General features: G+C 40.2%; 1 long non-coding RNA gene across 2 annotated transcripts in view; it reads right to left on the bottom strand.

Moving 5' to 3' along the window:
* LOC134737654 (uncharacterized) overlaps positions 1-15,342 on the bottom strand; it is a 39,672-nt gene extending 24,330 nt beyond the window's left edge. For both annotated transcript variants that reach the window (XR_010122765.1, XR_010122764.1), the window contains exons 1-3: positions 15,275-15,342; positions 14,690-14,826; positions 9,338-9,460 (exon numbers count right to left, since the gene is read on the bottom strand). This is a non-coding gene — a long non-coding RNA (uncharacterized LOC134737654). The remainder of the gene's footprint in view (positions 1-9,337; positions 9,461-14,689; positions 14,827-15,274) is intronic.
* Positions 15,343-18,924: the final 3,582 nt, after the last annotated feature.

Genomic DNA, 18,924 nt, shown 5'->3' with positions numbered 1-18,924 from the left:
TCTTATTAGTTGTAGAACCAAATGAGGCTCAGTAAATACTTTTTTCAATAATGAATGAATCCATGATGGAAAGAGTCAAAAAATTGATAAAAATTTTGCAGGTTGGTAAAACTATTAGTAACTGTTAGATTTTGGTCAATCTACCTGGAAACAGTGGTTTCAAATCTGTCCATTTTTGCTAACATAAGTAACATTTAAAACATGGCCTGTTTATTTAAAGATTGTTCATATTCAAATATTTAACCCATTTCATTGGGCATACATGTGTTCTCCTAGAGCACGCTTTTGTAGCTAGAGATGGGGAGAAATTCTTGGAGCAACCCACACTTGATTTCATGGTTGTTGAAAATCAGAGTGTTTCTTAACTTTCTTCTTGAGCCTCCACTTTTTAAAGAGAACTGCTATAACAGTATTTATGCCTATAATTTCCTAACATCACCTAGCCAGATAGAAAATGTAAGACAGAAAAGATCAACTGCTGCTGAAAATGCAACCTCATCACAATTTATTTTTAAAGCCCAGGACTAATGAAAAAAGAGTAAATCTATTTGTTTTTAAAGAAAAGCTTTCTTCAGTTCTACTTTAAGAGATGATTAATGGCAGTGATTTTCTTGTGTGTTCCGCTGATCTTACGGAACTGCCTTCCCTGAATTCAAGTGGCAGTTGGGGCTAAATAGCTTTATATCTTCTGGTATCACATATCCTGCCTCAAATGTAATTACAAGTTTCTAGAGGCTGAATATAAAGAGCTCATTTAGAACAGCTGTTTAGGTTGTTTACTATAGACCATACATACAGTTACTCAGAACTGTAAACTCATTCAGTTACTAATAGGCCTTTTAAAAAATGAATAAATCTCTTGAAACTGGGAGGTTTGACTTTAATCAGTGCTCCAATGTTCAATTTTGCCTTTGCCGTTAGACCCAAGTCCAAAAGTGGGGTTTGATTTTGTGCCATTACAGCAGTCTGTGTGCTCACCCTGACCTGGTTCTCCAGTGCTCACTAAACTGACTTAGCAGCTGACAACTAAAAAAAGGAAGTGCCTCTTTATCTGCTAAAGAGAAATGACAGCTGTCAATCTGGAACTATGAGTCACGGAGAACAGCTCCTGGTTCACTCTATAGTTTTAAAGCAACAATAATCCCAGAAAAATTCTAAAGAGCAAATTGGTACCCTCAGTGTGTTTTGAGTTTGGTTTGCGTTGTTTTCATTTTAAGCTTTCATTTGTATAGTCAATATTTTGTCCTTGTTTTTCTTCAGCTTCCTTTTAACCAAAAAAAAAAAAAAAAGTAAAATTGTGTATTTTCTACCATTTGAAAAGTTGAAAAATCCTGTGACACAAATAATTGTGAAAAGTAACCCGTCACACAGCTGAGTGTTACAGTTTCCACCACGCAGTAATAATATTAGCTAAATTAAACACCACTGGAATTTTCATGAAATTGTGTTTACTTCTAATGAGATATTTTTGAAACACTAACAAGTTGATCTGTTCTTTTTCAAATCAGCCTCATTTCTCTTCCCAGGAATAAAAAAGATTATTATGGTTGTTTATTTAATCTGGTAGCTCTCAGATTGCTTTTCACCCATATCTGAAACAAAATTATGAAGATCATATATCTTCAAATATAATATTTCCACATGTAATTGTGAGACCAGCTCTCCTGACTATAAATGATTGGAAAGATTGGGTTTCGTTACACAATAAATGGAATTTCTGCCATTTCTAATATTCTACTGTACGTATGTACATTCATGTGTGGATATGTAGTCCTCATCACAATGGGCAAGAAGCATTCAAATAATAAGATCCCAGAACTATTGCTGCCAGGAGTATCAAATGGGATGCACAAGAGATTTCATGCATCTGTATTTCTGCCCAATGGGGAAATCTATTTTCAGTTCTACCTCCAAGCAGAGTTGCTTTTCCTGCCAGAGCTGGTTTAATACTCTCCTCCCAGTAGTATGATATGCAGAATGCTGACTCTTTAAGGAGAACACACAAACCAAAGCATACACAAATGCAGGAGAGCATGCAGAAGTGTAGACTAGGGTGAGGGGGCCTCACTTAAGATGCAGCCATTGTTGCTCATAGGTGTTAAAAGAAGAACTTAAGACAAACTGAACTTAGCAAAGTTCAGCTGAGCAAGGAAAAATTCACCAGTCAGGCAGCACCCAAACCAGAATAGGTTCAGAACATCTCCCGCATGTGGTTGCAAAGGATTTGTTGACAGAAAAAGGAAAGCAAGGTATGGAAAACGGAAGTGAGGTACCAAAATCACTGGATTGGTTACATCTCAGCATGTGCCTTATTTGAACACGGTTTAAACAGTTGGTCACCTTAGATTGGCCAAAACTCGGTGATTGGTGCAAGAGTAGGTTACAGTCATTTGACACAGCCTGTTAGGTTGCAGCCTGTTAGGTTACAGTTCACTACACATGGAGAAACTTTCAGACCGAACTTAAAACATGTAAAGAAGCAGCTTTAGGCTTAATTTAATGTAAGTATAACAGACCAGCATTTGCAGGGCATACTGGAGAAAAGCCAAGCCTCCTATAAAAGTCAAATGATTTAATGAAAATGAATGTTTTAAAGACCTGAACTTGGAGCAAGAGAATAATGAAAGACTGATGATGGTCTGTGATTGCTCATAGCAGATACCAAAATTTCATGGACCTTGCACAGTGGCTTGGGGGGATCAGAACTATTCCTTCTATCAAAGGTTATTTCCAGGAGGTGGAGCCAAGATGGCCGAATAGGAACAACTCCAGTCTACAGCTCCCAGCCTGAGCGACGCAGAAAACGGGTGATTTCTGATTTCCAACTGAGGTACCGGGTTCATCTCACTGGGGAGTGTCAGACAGTGGGTGCAGGACAGTGGGTGCAGCGCACCGAGTGTGAGCTGAAGCAGGGCAAGGCATCACCTCACCTGGGAAGCACAAGGGGTCAGGGAATTCCCTTTCCTAGTCAAAGAAAGGGGTGACAGACGGCACCTGGAAAATCAGGTCAATCCCACCCTAATACTGTGCTTTTCCAACAGTCTTAGCAAACAGCACACCAGGAGATTATATCCCACGCCTGGCTCAGAGGGTCCTATGCCCACGGAGTCTCGCTCATTGCTAGCACAGCAGTCTGAGATCAAACTGCAAGGCGGCAGCAAGGCTGGGGGAGGGGCGCCCCCCATTGCCGAGGCTTGAGTAGGTAAATAAAGCAGCCAGGAAGCTCGAACTGGGTGGAGCCCACTGCAGCTCAAGGAGGCCTGCCTGCCTCTGTAGACTCCACCTCTGGGGGCAGGGCATAACCAAACAAAAGGCAGCAGAAAACTCCTGCCTGTCTGACAGCTTGGAAGACAGTAGTGATTCTCCCAGCACGCAGCTGGAGATCTGAGAACTGGCAGACTGCCTCCTCAAGTGGGTCCGTGACCCCAAGTAGCCTAACTGCAAGGCACCCCCCAGTAGGGGCAGACTGACACCTCACACGGCCGGGTACTCCTCTGAGACAAAACTTCCAGAGGAACAATCAGGCAGCAACATTTGCTGTTCACCAATATCCGCTGTTCTGCAGCCTCCGCTGCTGATACCCAGTCAAACAGGGTCTGGAGTGGACCTCCAGCAAACTCCAACAGACCTGCAGCTGAGGGTCCTAACTGTTAGAAGGAAAACTAACAAACAGAAAGGACATCCACACCAAAACCGCACCTGTACGTCACCATCATCAAAAACCAAAGGCAGATAAATCCACAAAGAACCACAAAAAACAGAGCAGAAAAACTGGAAACTCTAAAAATCAGAGTGCCTCTCCTCCTCCAAAGGAACGCAGCTCCTCACCAGCAATGAACAAAGCTGGACGGAGAATGACTTTGAAGAGTTGAGAGAAGAAGGCTTCAGACGATCAAACTACTCCAAGCTAAAGGAGGAAGTTTGAACCCATGGCAAAGAAGTTAAAAACCTTGAAAAAAAAATTAGACAAATGGCTAACAAGAATAACCAATGCAGAGAAGTCCTTAAAGGACCTGATGGAGCTGAAAACCAAGGCACGAGAACTACGTGACGAATGCACAAGCCTCAGTGGCTGATTCCATCAACTGGAAGAAAGGGTATCAGTGATGGAAGATCAAATGAATGAAATGGAGTGAGAAGAGAAGTTTAGAGAAAAAAGAATAAAAAGAAATGAACAAAGCCTCCAAGAAATATGGGACTATGTGAAAAGACCAAACTCCGTCTGATTGGTGTACCTGAACGTGACGGGGTGAATGGAAGCAAGTTGGAAAACACTCTGCAGGATATTATCCAGGAGACCTTCCCCAGTCTAGCAAGGCAGGCCAATATTCAAATTCAGGAAATACAGAGAACACCACAAAGATACTCCTCGAGAAGAGCAACTCCAAGACACATAATTGTCAGATTCACCAAAGTTGAAATGAAGGAAAAAATGTTAAGGGCAGCCAGAGAGAAAGGTTGGGTTACCCACAAAGGGAAGCCCATCAGAATAACAGCTGGTATCTTGGCAGAAACTCTACAAGCCAGAAGAGAGTGGGGGCCAATAATCAACATGCTTAAAGAAAAGAATTTTCAACCCAGAATTTCATATCCAGCCAAACTAAGCTTCATAAGTGAAGGAGAAATAAAATACTTTACAGACAAGCAAATGCTGAGAGATTTTATCACCACCAGGCCTGCCCTAAAAGAGCTCCTGAAGGAAGCACTAAACATGGAAAGGAACAACTGGTACCAGCCACTGCAAAAACATGCCAAATTATAAAGACCATTGAGGCTAGGAAGAAACTGTATCAACTAACGAGCAAAATAACCAGCTGACATCATAATGACTGGATCAAATTCACACATAACAATATTAACTTTAAATGTAAATGGGCTAAATGCTCCAATTAAAAGACACAGACTGGCAAACTGGATAAAGAGTCAAGACCCATCAGTGTGCTGTATTCAGGAAACCCATCTCACGTACAAGAGACACACATAGGCTCAAAATAAAGGGATGGAGGAAAATCTACCAAACAAGTGGAAAACAAAAAAAGGCAGGGGTCGCAATCCTAGTCTCTGATAAAACAGACTTTAAACCAACAAAGATCAAAAGAGACAAAGAAGGCCATTACATAATGGTAAAGGGATCAATTCAACAAGAAGAGCTAACTATCCTAAATATATATGCACCCAATACAGGAGCACCCAGATTCATAAAGCAAGTCCTTAGAGACCTACAAAGAGACTTAGACCCCCACACAATAATAATGGGAGACTTTAACACCCCACTGTCAACATTAGACAGATCAACGAGACAGAAAGTTAACAAGGATATCCAGGATTTGAACTCAGCTCTGCACCAAGAGGACCTAATAGATATCTACAGAACTTTCTACCCCAAATCAACAGAATATACATTCCTTTCAGCACCACACCACACCTATTCCAAAATTGACCACATAGTTGGAAGTAAAGCTCTCCTCAGCAAATGTAAAAGAACAGAAATTATCACAAACTGTCTCTCAGACCACAGTGCAATCAAACTAGAACTCAGGATTAAGAAACTCACTCAAAACCGCTCAACTACATGGAAACTGAACAACCTGCTCCTGAATGACTACTGGGTACACAACAACAAGAAGGCAGAAATAAAGATGCTCTTTGAAACCAACGAGAACAAAGACACAACATACCAGAATCTCTGGGACACATTCAAAGCAGTGTGTAGAGGGAAATTTATAGCACTAAATGCCCACAAGAGAAAGCAGGAAAGATCTAAAATTGACACCCTAACATCACAATTAAAAGAACTAGAGAAGCAAGAGCAAACACATTCAAAAGCTAGCAGAAGGCAAGAAATAACTAAAATCAGAGCAGAACTGAAGGAAACAGAGACACAAAAAACCCTTCAAAAAATAAATGAATCCAAGAGCTGATTTTTTGAAAAGATCAACAAAATTGATAGACCGCTAGCAAGACTAAAAAAGAAGAAAAGAGAGAAGAATCAAATAGACACAACAAAAAATGATAAAGGGGATATCACCACTGATCCCACAGAAATACAAACTGCCATCAGAGAATACTACAAACACCTCTACGCAAATAAACTAGAAAATCTAGAAGAAATGGATAAATTCCTTGACACATACACCCTCCCAAGACTAAACCAGGAAGAAGTTGAATTCTGAATAGACCAATAACAGGCTGTGAAATTGAGGCCATAATTAACAGCTTACCAACCAAAAAAAGTCCAGGACCAGATGGATTCACAGCCAAATTCTACCAGAGGTACAAGGAGGAGCTGGTACCATTCTTTCTGAAACTATTCCAAACAGTAGAAAAAGAGGGAATCCTCCCTAACTCATTTTATGAGGCCAGCATCATCCTGATATCAAAGCTTGGCAGAGACACAGCAAAAAAAGAATTTTAGACCAATATCCCTGATGAACATCGAAGCAAAAATCCTCAATAAAATACTGGCAAAGAGAATCCAGCAGCACATCAAAAAGCTTATCCACCATGATCAAGTGGGCTTCATCCCTGGGATGCAAGTCTGGTTCAACATGAGAAAATCAATAAACGTAATCCAGCATATAAACAGAACCAAAGACAAAAACCACATGATTATCTCAATAGATGCAGAAAAGGCCTTTGACAAAATTCAACAACTTTCATGCTAAAACTCTCAATAAGTTGGGTATTGATGGGACGTATCTCAAAATAATAAGAGCTATCTATCACAAACCCACAGCCAATATCATACTGAATGGGCAAAAACTGGAAGCATTCCCTTTGAAAACTGGCACAAAACAGGGATGCCCTCTCTCACTGCTCCCATTCAACACTAGTCCCATTCAAGAACTAGTGTTGGAAGTTCTAGCCAGGGCAATCAGGCAAGAGAAGGAAATAAAGGGCATTCAATTAGGAAAAGAGGAAGTCAAATTGTCCCTGTTTGCAGATGACATGATTGTATATCTAGAAAACCCCATCGTCTCAGCCCAAAATCTCCTTAAACTGATAGGCAACTTCAGCAAAGTCTCAGGATACAAAATCAATGTGCAAAAATCACAAGCATTCTTATACACCAATAACGGACCAACAGAGAGCCAAATCATGAGTGAACTCCCATTCACAATTGCTTCAAAAAGAATTAAATACCTAGGAATCCAACTTACAAGGGACATGAAGGACCTCTTCAAGGAGAACTACAAACCACTGCTCAAGGAAATAAAAGAGGATACAAACAAATGGAAGAACATTCCATGCTCATGGGTAGGAAGAATCAATATCGTGAAAATGGCCATACTGCCCAAGGTAATTTATAGATTCAGTGCCATCCCCATCAAGCTACCAATGACTTTCTTCACAGAATTGGAAAAAACTACTTTAAAGTTCATATGGAACCAAAAAAGAGCCCGCATTGTCAAGTCAATCCTAAGCCAAAAGAACAAAGCTGGAGGTATCATGCTACCTGACTTCAAACTATACTACAAGACTACAGTAACCAAAACAGCATGGTATGGTACCAAAACAGAGATATAGATCAATGGAACAGAACAGAGCCCTCAGAAATAATGCTGCATACCTACAACTATCTGATCTTTGACAAACCTGACAAAAACAAGAAATGGGGAAAGGATTCCCTATTTAATAAATGGTGCTGGGAAAACTGGCTAGCCATATGGAGAAAGCTGAAACTGGATCCCTTCCTCACATCTTATACAAAAATTAATTCAAGGTGGATTAAAGACTTAAATGTTAGACCTAAAACCATAAAAACCCTAGAAGAAAACCTAGGCAATACCATTCAGGACATAGGCATGGGCAAGGACTTCATGTCTAAAATACAAAAAGCAATGGCAACAAAAGCCAAAATTGACAAATGGGATCTAATTAAACTCAAGAGCTTCTGCACAGCAAAAGAAACTACCATCAGAGTGAACAGGCAACCTACAGAATGGGAGAAAATTTTTGCAACCTACTCATCTGACAAAGGGCTAATATCCAGAATCTACAATGAACTCAAACAAATTTACAAGAAAAAAACAAACAACCCCATCAAAAAGTGGGCAAAGGATATGAACAGACACTTCTCAAAAGAAGACATTTATGCAGCCAAAAGACACATGAAAAAATGCTCATCATCACTGGCCATCAGAGAAATGCAAATCAAAACCACAATGAGATGCCATCTCACACCAGTTAGAAAGGCAATCATTAAAAAGTCAGGAAACAACAGGTGCTGGAGAGGATGTGGAGAAATAGGAACACTTTTACACTGTTGGTGGGACTGTAAACTAGTTCAACAATTGTGGAAGCCAGTGTGGCGATTCCTCAGGGATCTAGAACTAGAAATACCATTTGACCCAGCCATCCCATTACTGGGTATCTACCCAAAGGATTATAAATCATGCTGCTATAAAGACACATGCACACGTATGTTTACTGCGGCATTATTCACAATAGCAAAGACTTGGAACCAACCCAAATGTCCAACAATGATAGACTGGATTAAGAAAATGTGGCACATATACACCATCGAATACTATGCAGCCATAAAAAAGGATGAGTTCATGTCCTTTGTAGGGACATGGATGAAACTGGAAACCATCACTCTCAGCAAACTATCGCAAGGACAAAAAAACCAAACACTGCATGTTCTCACTCATAGGTGGGAATTAAACAATGAGAACACATGGACACAGGAAGGGGAACATCACACACCGGGGCCTATTTTGTGGTGGGGGGAGCGGGGAGGGAGAGTATTAGGAGATATACCTAATGTTAAATGAAGAGTTAATGGGTGCAGCACACCAACATGGCACATGTATACATATGTAATAAACCTGCACGTTGTGCACATGTACCCTAAAACTTAAAGTATAATAAAAAAAATAATAATAATAATAATAATGTTATTTCCTCTTTTTTTTTTTAATCACCAGACTCTGGCTCTGAACTGAAAGCAGTTTATTTCATAAAAATGAACTAGAGACTACCTTTAAGGTGCTTACATTCTAGAAGGGATCAGGGAAGAGAAAATAAACAGTAACACAAGTAAATAATATCAGGTGCTAATAGAAGTATAAAAAATATAGAACAGACTCCTGTGCTAGGGGTTGCTGGTAAGAGGTTGACTGTTGGGAGTGGGGGCAGTAATTTTAGTTGACTGGTGGGGACAGCCTCTGTGAGGGGGGAATATTTGAACTGAATGTGGGAACAAAGATTTCCAACCAGAAAATGCAGAGCACAAAGTTCCTAGTACAGAAAAAGGCTTTGTATTGTTTTGCTAGGGCTACTATAACAAACACCACAGACAGGGCGACTTAAACAACAGAATTAATCTTCTCACCATTCTGGAGGCTGAAGTCCAAGATCAAGATGGCAGGGTTGATTTCTTTTAAGGCCTCTCTCCTTGGCTCATAGGTGGTTGTCTTTTCCTTGTGTCTTCACCTCATTTTCCCTCTGTATGTGTCTGTGGGTGGAAAAGCAAACCATTTTCCTCTATACTCTCACAACACGCTTGTGACACCAGATGTGTAGGGATTTCTCCCATCGGCAAGCAAGTGATTGCGCAGAGGACAACAGCGGGGTGTCCTTCAATTCAACTCAATTCTGACAATATCTACCTGGAGACAGCATCGGATCACAAAGGTTGAGGACTCAGCCGCTCAAGACTGCCCTCCACTTCCGACGACAATTGCAAACCCCAGGTTATTTTGCCCGTGCTTCTGACTCACCAAGTATAAATCAGGGCTCCCACGAGCTGCTATAGCAGGTCACAGAACTCAGGGAAACACTTACTTGGTTTATTACACAGGATATTTTAAAGGATACAAATAAATAGCCAGATGAAGAGAGGCATAGGGCAAGATCTGGAAGGGTCATGAGCCCAGGAGCTTCTGTCTGGGTGGAGTTGGGGTGCGCCACCCTCCCAGCTCGTGGATATCTTCTTCTTCATCTTCCTGGAAACCCTCGCATGCTCGGCTATCCACAAGCTCTTCCAACCCAGTTCTTTTTGGGTTTTAATGAAAGCTTTGTTACATAGATATGACTAATTAAATCAATCAGCCATTGGTAATCAGCTTAACCCTCAGCCTCTCTCCCCTCCCTGGTTGTTGGGTGGTTGGAGTGTGGGGCTGACCACATGGCTAGTTCCCCTGACCACACGGCTAGTTCTCTCCTGGCAATGAGCACCCCATCATTTGCCCACCCTGAGTTTCCAAAAATCACCTCATTCACACCAGCTCAGATGTGGTTGAAAAGGCTTTGTTACAAATAACAAAAAAACATCTTTCTCCCTCACTTCTCTGAAGCTGTTTCTAGGGTGTTTCAAGAACCCAGGACAAAAGGCCAAATAATTTAACAAAAGATATTCTTATTGCTCTAGTCACTTAGGAAACAGCAAGGCTTACAGGAGCTGAGAACATGGAATCATGGACAAAACCCAAAATATATACATCATAATATCATGGTCGTATTGAGTATACGTCATATTGGATTAGGGCCCACCCCAATGACCTCATTTTACCTTAACTGTCTCTGTAGAGGCCCCATCTCCAACTACAGTCACATTCTGAGGTACTAGGGCTTAGGACTTGGGCATATGACTTTAGGGGACTGAAAGGGCACTATTTGGCCTCTAACAGGCTGGGTGTGTTTTAGGGATAGAAAGAGCACCAGAGCAGCTGCAGTGTGGTCCATCCAAAGAGAGTAAATGGGGGGAAAGACGGAGAGAGAACTCTAGATTTTATTCCACCTGTTTTTCCAAGGCTTAGCACAACCATAGCTAAGTCCTTTGTATGACTTCAGTGCTTTATTCAGTGTATTTTATTCTCAATAATTTTTGCATGGCTTACATATATCATTAACTTAGTGTATAGCTTTATACGTTTTCTGTGTTATTTTGAAATCACTGACACATAATAATGATAAAATAGTTCTTATGTCATACTGTCATCATGAAGATCTAACTAGATTCAGGTAGGCACTCAGCACAGTCTAAAACATGGTAAGCACTTGCACGTGACAGCTACTTGTCATCCTCCTCATCATCATGTTAATGGAAAAACCAAACTTTAAAATATTTTAAAGAGGCTTACTGTGAACTTGTATGAGTGACCATGGCCCAGGGAACAGTCTAAAGAGGTCCTGAGAAAGTGTGCCCAAGGTGGTCAGGTTACAGTTTGGTTATATACATGTTAGGGAGATGGGAATTGTAGACCAATTAATAAATCAATACAAAGCCAGGTGTGGTGGCTCACACCTGTAATCACAGCACTTAGTGGGCAGATCACTTGAGCTCAGGAGTTTGAGACCAGCCTGGGCAACATGGCAAAATCCTGACTTCACAAAAAATACAAAATTAGCCTGGCATGGTGGTGCACACCTGTAGTCACAGCTACTCAGGAGGCTGAAAAGGGAGGATCCCTGGAGCCCAGGCAGTCAAGGCTGCAGTGAGCTGTCATCACGCCACTGCACTCCAGCTTGGGTGACAAAGGGAGACTGCCTCAGAAAAAAGTGGGGGAGGGCAGATTTTATGGTTTGTAGGATGTGACTTAACCCCTGCCTTGCATGGCCTTTGGTCTTCTTTGTAATTTGGTATCCCATTGCCACAAAGATTCTGTTTTGCTAGTCTTGTGACCTCTATTTTAACCTAAACCCCAAAAGAGTACAACAAGGTATGTTCAGCCTCCCTTCCTGGCATGGCCGGGAATTTTGTTTTTTAGGTTTCTCTGGGGTTCCCTCAGCCAAGAGGGGGTCTGTTCAGTTCAGTCAGTTGGGGGGTTTAGGATTTTATTTCTGGCTTACAATCATCAGGAGGCAAGCCCTAGTTCCCAGTCAGGGGCAGTGTTCCCCCTAAATGCCAAAAAAGAGGACAACTTGAGGCTTGTCCTTGAAAAGCCTTCTCCAGACACTTCCTCAACTAACTACAGAGCAAGCTCAGAACATGAGAAAACAATACACTCGCCATCTTTTGAACATTGTAAGGAGACAGACTTGCTCTATTTATTGGGATCCACCCACCTGGGACTGGGACTGTGCTGGCCTAGGCTGGAGGAAAGCTCACCCCACAGAGGGAAAGCAGACTTTCTCTCTCACACGTGCCACTGCCTGGCCCAACAGCAGAGCCTCTTGCCGGCCTTTCCCCATGCCCCAGCTTCTAAGGCAGCCCTTCCGTGCAACGCTCCTTCCCTAGCACCTGGGGCTACATAACCCGAGCACAAGATAAGTAGAAGGGAGCATGTGAGAGCTTTCTGTCCCCAGTTGCTGGATAGAGAAGCCCTCAGAAAACTCTAGAAGGGCTCTGGCTTGTATGAACAACTGTTTTGTTCCATGGTGAGCAAGTAAGAACTGTTAAGTCAAGTTTAGCCTAAAGGTGCCTCCCTACATATTTTAAGTTCTGCTTAAAGGTTTCTCTGTACACAGTGAACTGTAACTTAACTGGATGTGTCAACAGACTATAGCCTCCTCTTGTGCCAATCACCAAGTTTTGGCCAATCAAAGGAAGCCAACTGTTCAAACCTTTTTCAAATAAGGCAAATGCCAAGCTGTAACCAATCTGGCTGTTTCTGTACCTCACTTCCGTTTTCCATATGTCACTTTCCTTTTTTCCATCCATAAATCTTCCACCACGTGGCTGTGCACTGGAGTCTCTGAGCCTACCTGGGCTCTGGAGGCTGCCCAATTGGTGAAGTGTTCTTTGCTCAAGTAAACTCCATTAAATTTGATTTAGCTAAGGATTTTCTTTTAATGTAACAGAAGCCTTCAGTGACACTAGTGGAGATAGGTAAAAAGAAGCAGGTGAATCAATCACTTGGGCCACTGGGAAAACTGAAGGAGAGAAACGGGAGCCTCCTAGGATACCTTCGGAGATTTACACCAAAAAAGAGGTCCCACAGCTACCTTCTCTTGAACTCATCTAATTCCTCAGCTATTCGTCACTTCCTACCCCCATCCTGCTTGAACTCACGCCACAGGCCGTGGGGATCACCACCTAAAGACTGAAAACGGAATCTCCACTCAGTATTCCCGAACATATGAGGAGACGGGAGAGGCAAAAATAAGCATAAGGGAGAAAGAAGAGAGTAAAGCAGAGGCTGAGAAAAAAAAGGGGAGGGTTATGTTCCTGGCATCCACTTGGGAACTCTGAATACATTCTCCTGATACAGTCAGCTAGACCAGTGGGTAGAAATTAGAGTGGGGCCAGACGTGTGTTTAACAGAAGGACATGTTTTCTACTAATAAGACATGCCCTAATGTTAGTAAGCTGCCTTATGTTATAGAGTGCTCCCAGTCACTGGGAAGATTTAGACAAAGTCTGGATTGCCCTGTGCCAGAGATGGAGTTGAATGGACTCCCTTCTTAGATGGAAAATTGAAATAAATCTCCCTTTCAGAGGGAGAATCTTTGATAAGTTACATATAGTGAATCTACACAGTACCATAGGTATATTTGTAAAGAGGTAATCTATAAACCATTTGAACTTGTTATTGTTCATTCTTTCAGGTACTGATGTGTAAGAGCACTAACAGGACCATTTGAACAAGTTTACTGAAAAAGTAAAGTCCCCTCTATCACGGGTCACATAGGCTCTGATGACTAGCCTGGAGCATGGCCTCATGTATGACTTTGTTTCTATTGGAAAGAATGAGTTCAGTAGGGATTCAACACATTTTTACAAATGCTTTCTTTTCCTGACCACATGTGGTAAGCAGAACAATGCATTCCCCCACCAAAAATACTCATGTCATAATCCCCAAATCCTGTGACTGTGTTGCCTTACTTGGCAAAAGGGACTTCACAAGTGTGATTAAGGATACAGGCCTTGAGATGGGGAGATTATCTTGGATTATTTAGGTAAGCTCAAACTAATCAAGAGAATGCCAAAAGCAGAAAACATTTTCTAGTTGAAGCCCATCAGAGGAGATATGTCTATGAAAGTATGATCAGAGAGATGCAACTTCGCAGCCTTTGAAGATGAAGGAAGGGGGCCATGAGCCAAGAAATGTAGGCAGCCTCTACAAACTGAAAAAGGTGAGGAGAGTGATTTACCCCTAATGCCTCCAGAAAGGAATGCAGCACTCGATTTTACCCAATAAACATCTTTATTTTAACCCAGTGAAATTTGCATTGGATTCTTATCCTATAGAACCATAAGATAATACATTCATGTTTTTTAAGCTATTAAGTTTGTAATAATTTGTTACAGCAGAAATATAAAACTAAGATAACACTAAGGTAATGTCTGCTTATTTTAAGAACTTTGGAAATTTTAGAAAACATTTAAAATAGAAACAAAAGTCACCCTTAATTCTACTCCCCTATATCCATTATTAACTTTTTGAGGTACATCCTTCCAGTCTTCTTCTTCTTACAAAATTAAAAGCACCTTTAATCTATATTTAAAAACATAAATGTATACTTTTTCCCCATCAAAAGTAGAATCATTCTTCCCGTTATTTTTATGATCTGCTTTTCTTCAGTAGTGTGTGAATATTTCCCCACAACATTATGTATTTTCTGTAGCAGTGTTATGTTAGTTACATAATATTCCATCTTACAATTTTCAGATCAAAATTATGTGAAAAATTCTTTTAGAAATGGACTATGTTGTACACATAAACTTGTAATTATAGATGGCATATATGTGTATTTTTAAGTTGTACAATTTTATATTATAATGCAACTATGTTGTACTCACTTAAAACCTGGAACAGTATGTATTACCACAATTATTTTTTCATCACTTTCTCTATTCAATCCCACTCAAAGACCTTCCCATTTAGAAGTTACAGATGCGTCATCATTACTTATAATCAGTCCTGCATTGGCCAGCAACTGTCAGGATAGAAAAGTTCAAATCGTTTATAGATTACCTCCTTACAAATACTCCTGCTGTACTGTGTAGGCTAGCTATACCTAACTTATCAAAGAATCTCCCGATTCTTTGATAAATGTTGTCTTCAATTCTTTGATAAATGTTGTCTTCAAATAACTGAATATTTGAATCTTCTGATCTCCTGATTCTTTGATAAGGGAAGGGAGATTAAGTTCAATTTTCCATCTGCTAAGGGAGTCCACTTAACTCTATCTCCGGCACAGGGCAATCCAGACTGTCTAAATCTTTCCAGTGACTAGGAGCACTAAAACATAAGGCCCCTTAATAACATTAGGGCATGTCTTATTAGTAGAAAACATAACCTTCTGTTAAACTCAGGTCTGGCCCCCCTCTGATTTCTACCCACTGATCTAGCTGACCCTTGGAAGCAATATGCAATAAACTTACACCTTCAAGTATTCAATGATTTGAAGACAGCAATTGAAGACAACATGTGGCTCTGCTGAAGGAATGTTGGGATTTTGAGGTCATAGTAGAGTTGTAGTTAAGTGTGGTCTCTCTTAAAGACATGTCATATGAACATTCTGTTGCCAGTCCACAGTAATATCAGGCAATTCACCTAGAATTCAGAAAGCAACAAATAGAACAATTCCTCTCTCTTGGGACTTCATTTTCTTGGATCTAAATTTTTAAGTCCTGAAGATTCTGAACTATTCCAAAGGATTAGGAGTTTAAAATTCTCTCTTCCTCATGGAGGAAAACCAGGAGATATACAAAGAGAGGATCCCAGGCTAAGGATGGGTTAGGGAAGAACAGGCCAAGATTATCTAGTTTATATTATTTTATTTCCACTTTGTTAGTGACTTACACTTAATTACAGTCTTAATAAATATTCTAGTCTTGTCTCAACTGTTATCTGGGTATTATTGCAGGAGACTTATTTAAATATAGATCATGAAGCCCCCTTGGTGTTAAAGGGCAGAATTATCCTCCTGGCAGCAGTAATTAGCAAGAGACCTTTAAGGTAGGAATGACACATAATGTCATTTTTAACACCAATACCAATCAATTAGTAGTGGCTGCCTGAAGCCACATCCAGATTCAAGCAGGAAAGAATGCTTTGATCAATTAGTACTCCTGTCAATCGTGAATACGACAGAGGAAGTGGCAACATTGGTGAATGATGAGTATCATCCCTGACCTAAAGGAAGTTGCATATCAAGGAACAGGGTTAGGGCCTTGGAGGATCTGGGTTTTCTATAATTAAAAAGGACAATTCATTTTACTAAGGAAGAAAAATATATTAAGGAAGTTATCATTTACCATATAATTTCACATCATAATTTCTTTGGGCAATTGCCTTCATTTCCTTCAAATGTTCATCACCCAACATGGTTTGCAGATCTTTTGGCATGTGGATTATGCATAATGAGGCACCTTCTGGTTTATCTCTGTACATTCTAAAATTCTGTGCCCAGAACTCCCTGGAAAGGGGTGGAAAAGGGAACAGCATAGACAAAAAGATATCCCCAAGTAATATTGGAAATGAAGAGATAGAATGAAAACCACAAAACAGCAAGAATAGCCTCCAACACCTTTATTAAATCTAAGAGAAACAGTGGAGGTGCGTCTAACTAGCATGGCACCACCAAAAAGAAGAGGCAGGCAAAGAATCTAAGGAAGATGCCTCCAGTGAAAGAAACTCCAGTGCTAGCCAGAAACTTACAGTCAAGGGTAGGCAAATTTTTATTCTGCATTTGAAAAAGACTGATAATTTAATAATCATTGCAGAAATAAAGGTGAACTACTTCATTAAATAACATTTAAGAAATAAGTATTAATTACAGAGAAATATAATATTAGAGCTTTACATACGTAAAGTAAAAGTACCAAGGCTGAAACACAATTGTAAATGTTCAGTACATTCTTGGGCCATTCCAATCTATTCATTTACACTTATGATTATTTTTCAAATATACCTGAAACCAAACATCACAGGAAAGAATAAATTTGAAGAGTATCTATTATTCCTTAAGAGAACCATGTGTTCTCTAATTAAAAGCTGTGTAGTCCAAAGACCTCGTATAAGGCTGGCTCAGTCCCAGAAGTAGCTCTCCTGGCTACACATTAGAGATACCTGGAGAGGTGTTTTGTGCCTGTTGTTTTGTTTGGTTGTTGTTTTTATTAATTCCAAAGTTAGCCAATTAAATCAAGCTTAATCTGCAAAACCTCTCCAGAGGATTCTAATCAGAAACCAGGTTGAGTCCTATCTAAATTCTAACGCAGTTTTGCCTACGTTAGATTTGCTACATTCAATTCTCTAACAACTACTTTCTCCCGCATGCCAGCTGGTAGGATGAAAATTGACTATGAGCTAGGGAAACTAAATTCTTCCTGCTCTGTTTTTATCAGATAACTCCTCTCTGTTCCCAATTAAGCCATGACCCAGTACTTTCTCATTTATGTAAATTGTAGATGATGTGTCCAAGCGAGGAGGACATAAGAGAAGCAAGGTGCCAAATAAAGAATGAGAGGTCAAATGTGTAAGTAATAAAAGTATTTCTTCAATCACATTTGTCAGTTCAAAGCTATGAAGACTTGGTTCCAAAAGTGCAGATTTTTTTAACAAAGTAAGAGCATTTGGTACATTTTTTGGCAGATGGCAAGATAAAGTCCATTTGCTTAAGAAGCCACTCCTTCTTTGATGTGGTTAATTATGACCTCTTGGGGTACATACTAACCTTATCAAAATCCATCTGGGTAGTGCTGTCTCTTGTAAAAATGCCTCCTCTTGTTTTACTATTAGTATTGCTTTCATGTCAACAGTGTTCTTGACACTGCATAATCCCAGGAAGACGGGGTTCCAAACCAGTGATTTGAAACCTAAATAACAGACTCAGCAATTGAGACATAAAACTACAGGTTGGAATGTGGGCAAATTTGAAGATTGTAAATTTCATTTCATTTTTCTTCATCCTTCCTTTTGTCGTCCATCAATCCATACTTTTTTTTTTTTTTTTAGACGCAGTCTCCCTTTGTTGCCCAGGGTGGAGTACCGTGGTGCAATCTCAGCTCACTGCAACCTCCACCTCCCAGGTTCAAGCAATTCTCCTGCCTCAGCCTCCTGAGTAGCTGGGATTACAGGCACATGACACCACGCCCAGCTAATTTTTGTATTTTTTCTTCTTTTTAGTAGAGATGGGGTTTCACCATGTTGGCCAGGCTGGTCTCAAACTCCTGACCTCAGGTGATCTGCCCACCTCAGCTTCCCAAAGTGCTACAATTACAGGCATGAGCCACCATGCCTGGCCCATACTTTTTCTCATTTTCTTTTCTGTGTCACAGAATATAATTTGATGACTATAAGGGGGAGGGGTTTTTTCCCCAAAATGCCAAAGTACATAAAGATAAAGGTGAAAGTTTCCTCTCACCAGTTCCAGTGTTAACAGTGAGGTATGTGTTATTTCAGACATTTGTTCCCGTGCGTATACAATACTTAACTTTCACTGTTGCTTTTTATTAAAAATCAAAACCATTTCACACAAAATGAGTTTTGTAAAGACTTTTTAGGAAAGAATTTTCTAGTCAGTCTGATAGATTCAGAGGGAAAAGATCTAAAGGATAAGTGTGGGCAAGAGGAAGAGACAAAAATGAAACTAGAAGAAAATGAGAGAAAGTCTTCATCAATAAATGGATAATTAAAGACAGACTTCGCTATGGCTCAAACAGTTAAACAGAGGCAACAAAAACAATATGGAAAACAAAAAGTCTCTATCTTATTCTCAGTGGTATGTATACCCAGGACATCAGAACATAGCATAGTAGGTGCTTAATGAATATTTGTTTACTAAATGAATACCATACAGTCTGACTTCTGTTGCATGGCCTAGATCAAATTAGAACCCAGGAAGGCAGAGGTAAGTTTACAATAGTTAACAAGACAAGAAATTAGCTCAAGAAAAGCCTTTTGATATTGAGAGACATATTAACATTTGATGCTGGCTTATACATGTTTAAGAGAAAGAATCTAGAGGTAAAATAATAGGAAAAAGCCAAGATAGACAAAATATAGTTAATTACAGCAGATGTAGAGGGAA

This window comes from Pongo pygmaeus, chromosome 10, assembly GCF_028885625.2.
Source record: "Pongo pygmaeus isolate AG05252 chromosome 10, NHGRI_mPonPyg2-v2.0_pri, whole genome shotgun sequence".
NCBI classification, from domain to species: domain Eukaryota; kingdom Metazoa; phylum Chordata; class Mammalia; order Primates; family Hominidae; genus Pongo; species Pongo pygmaeus.
This window is presented reverse-complemented; position numbering and strand designations above follow the sequence as displayed.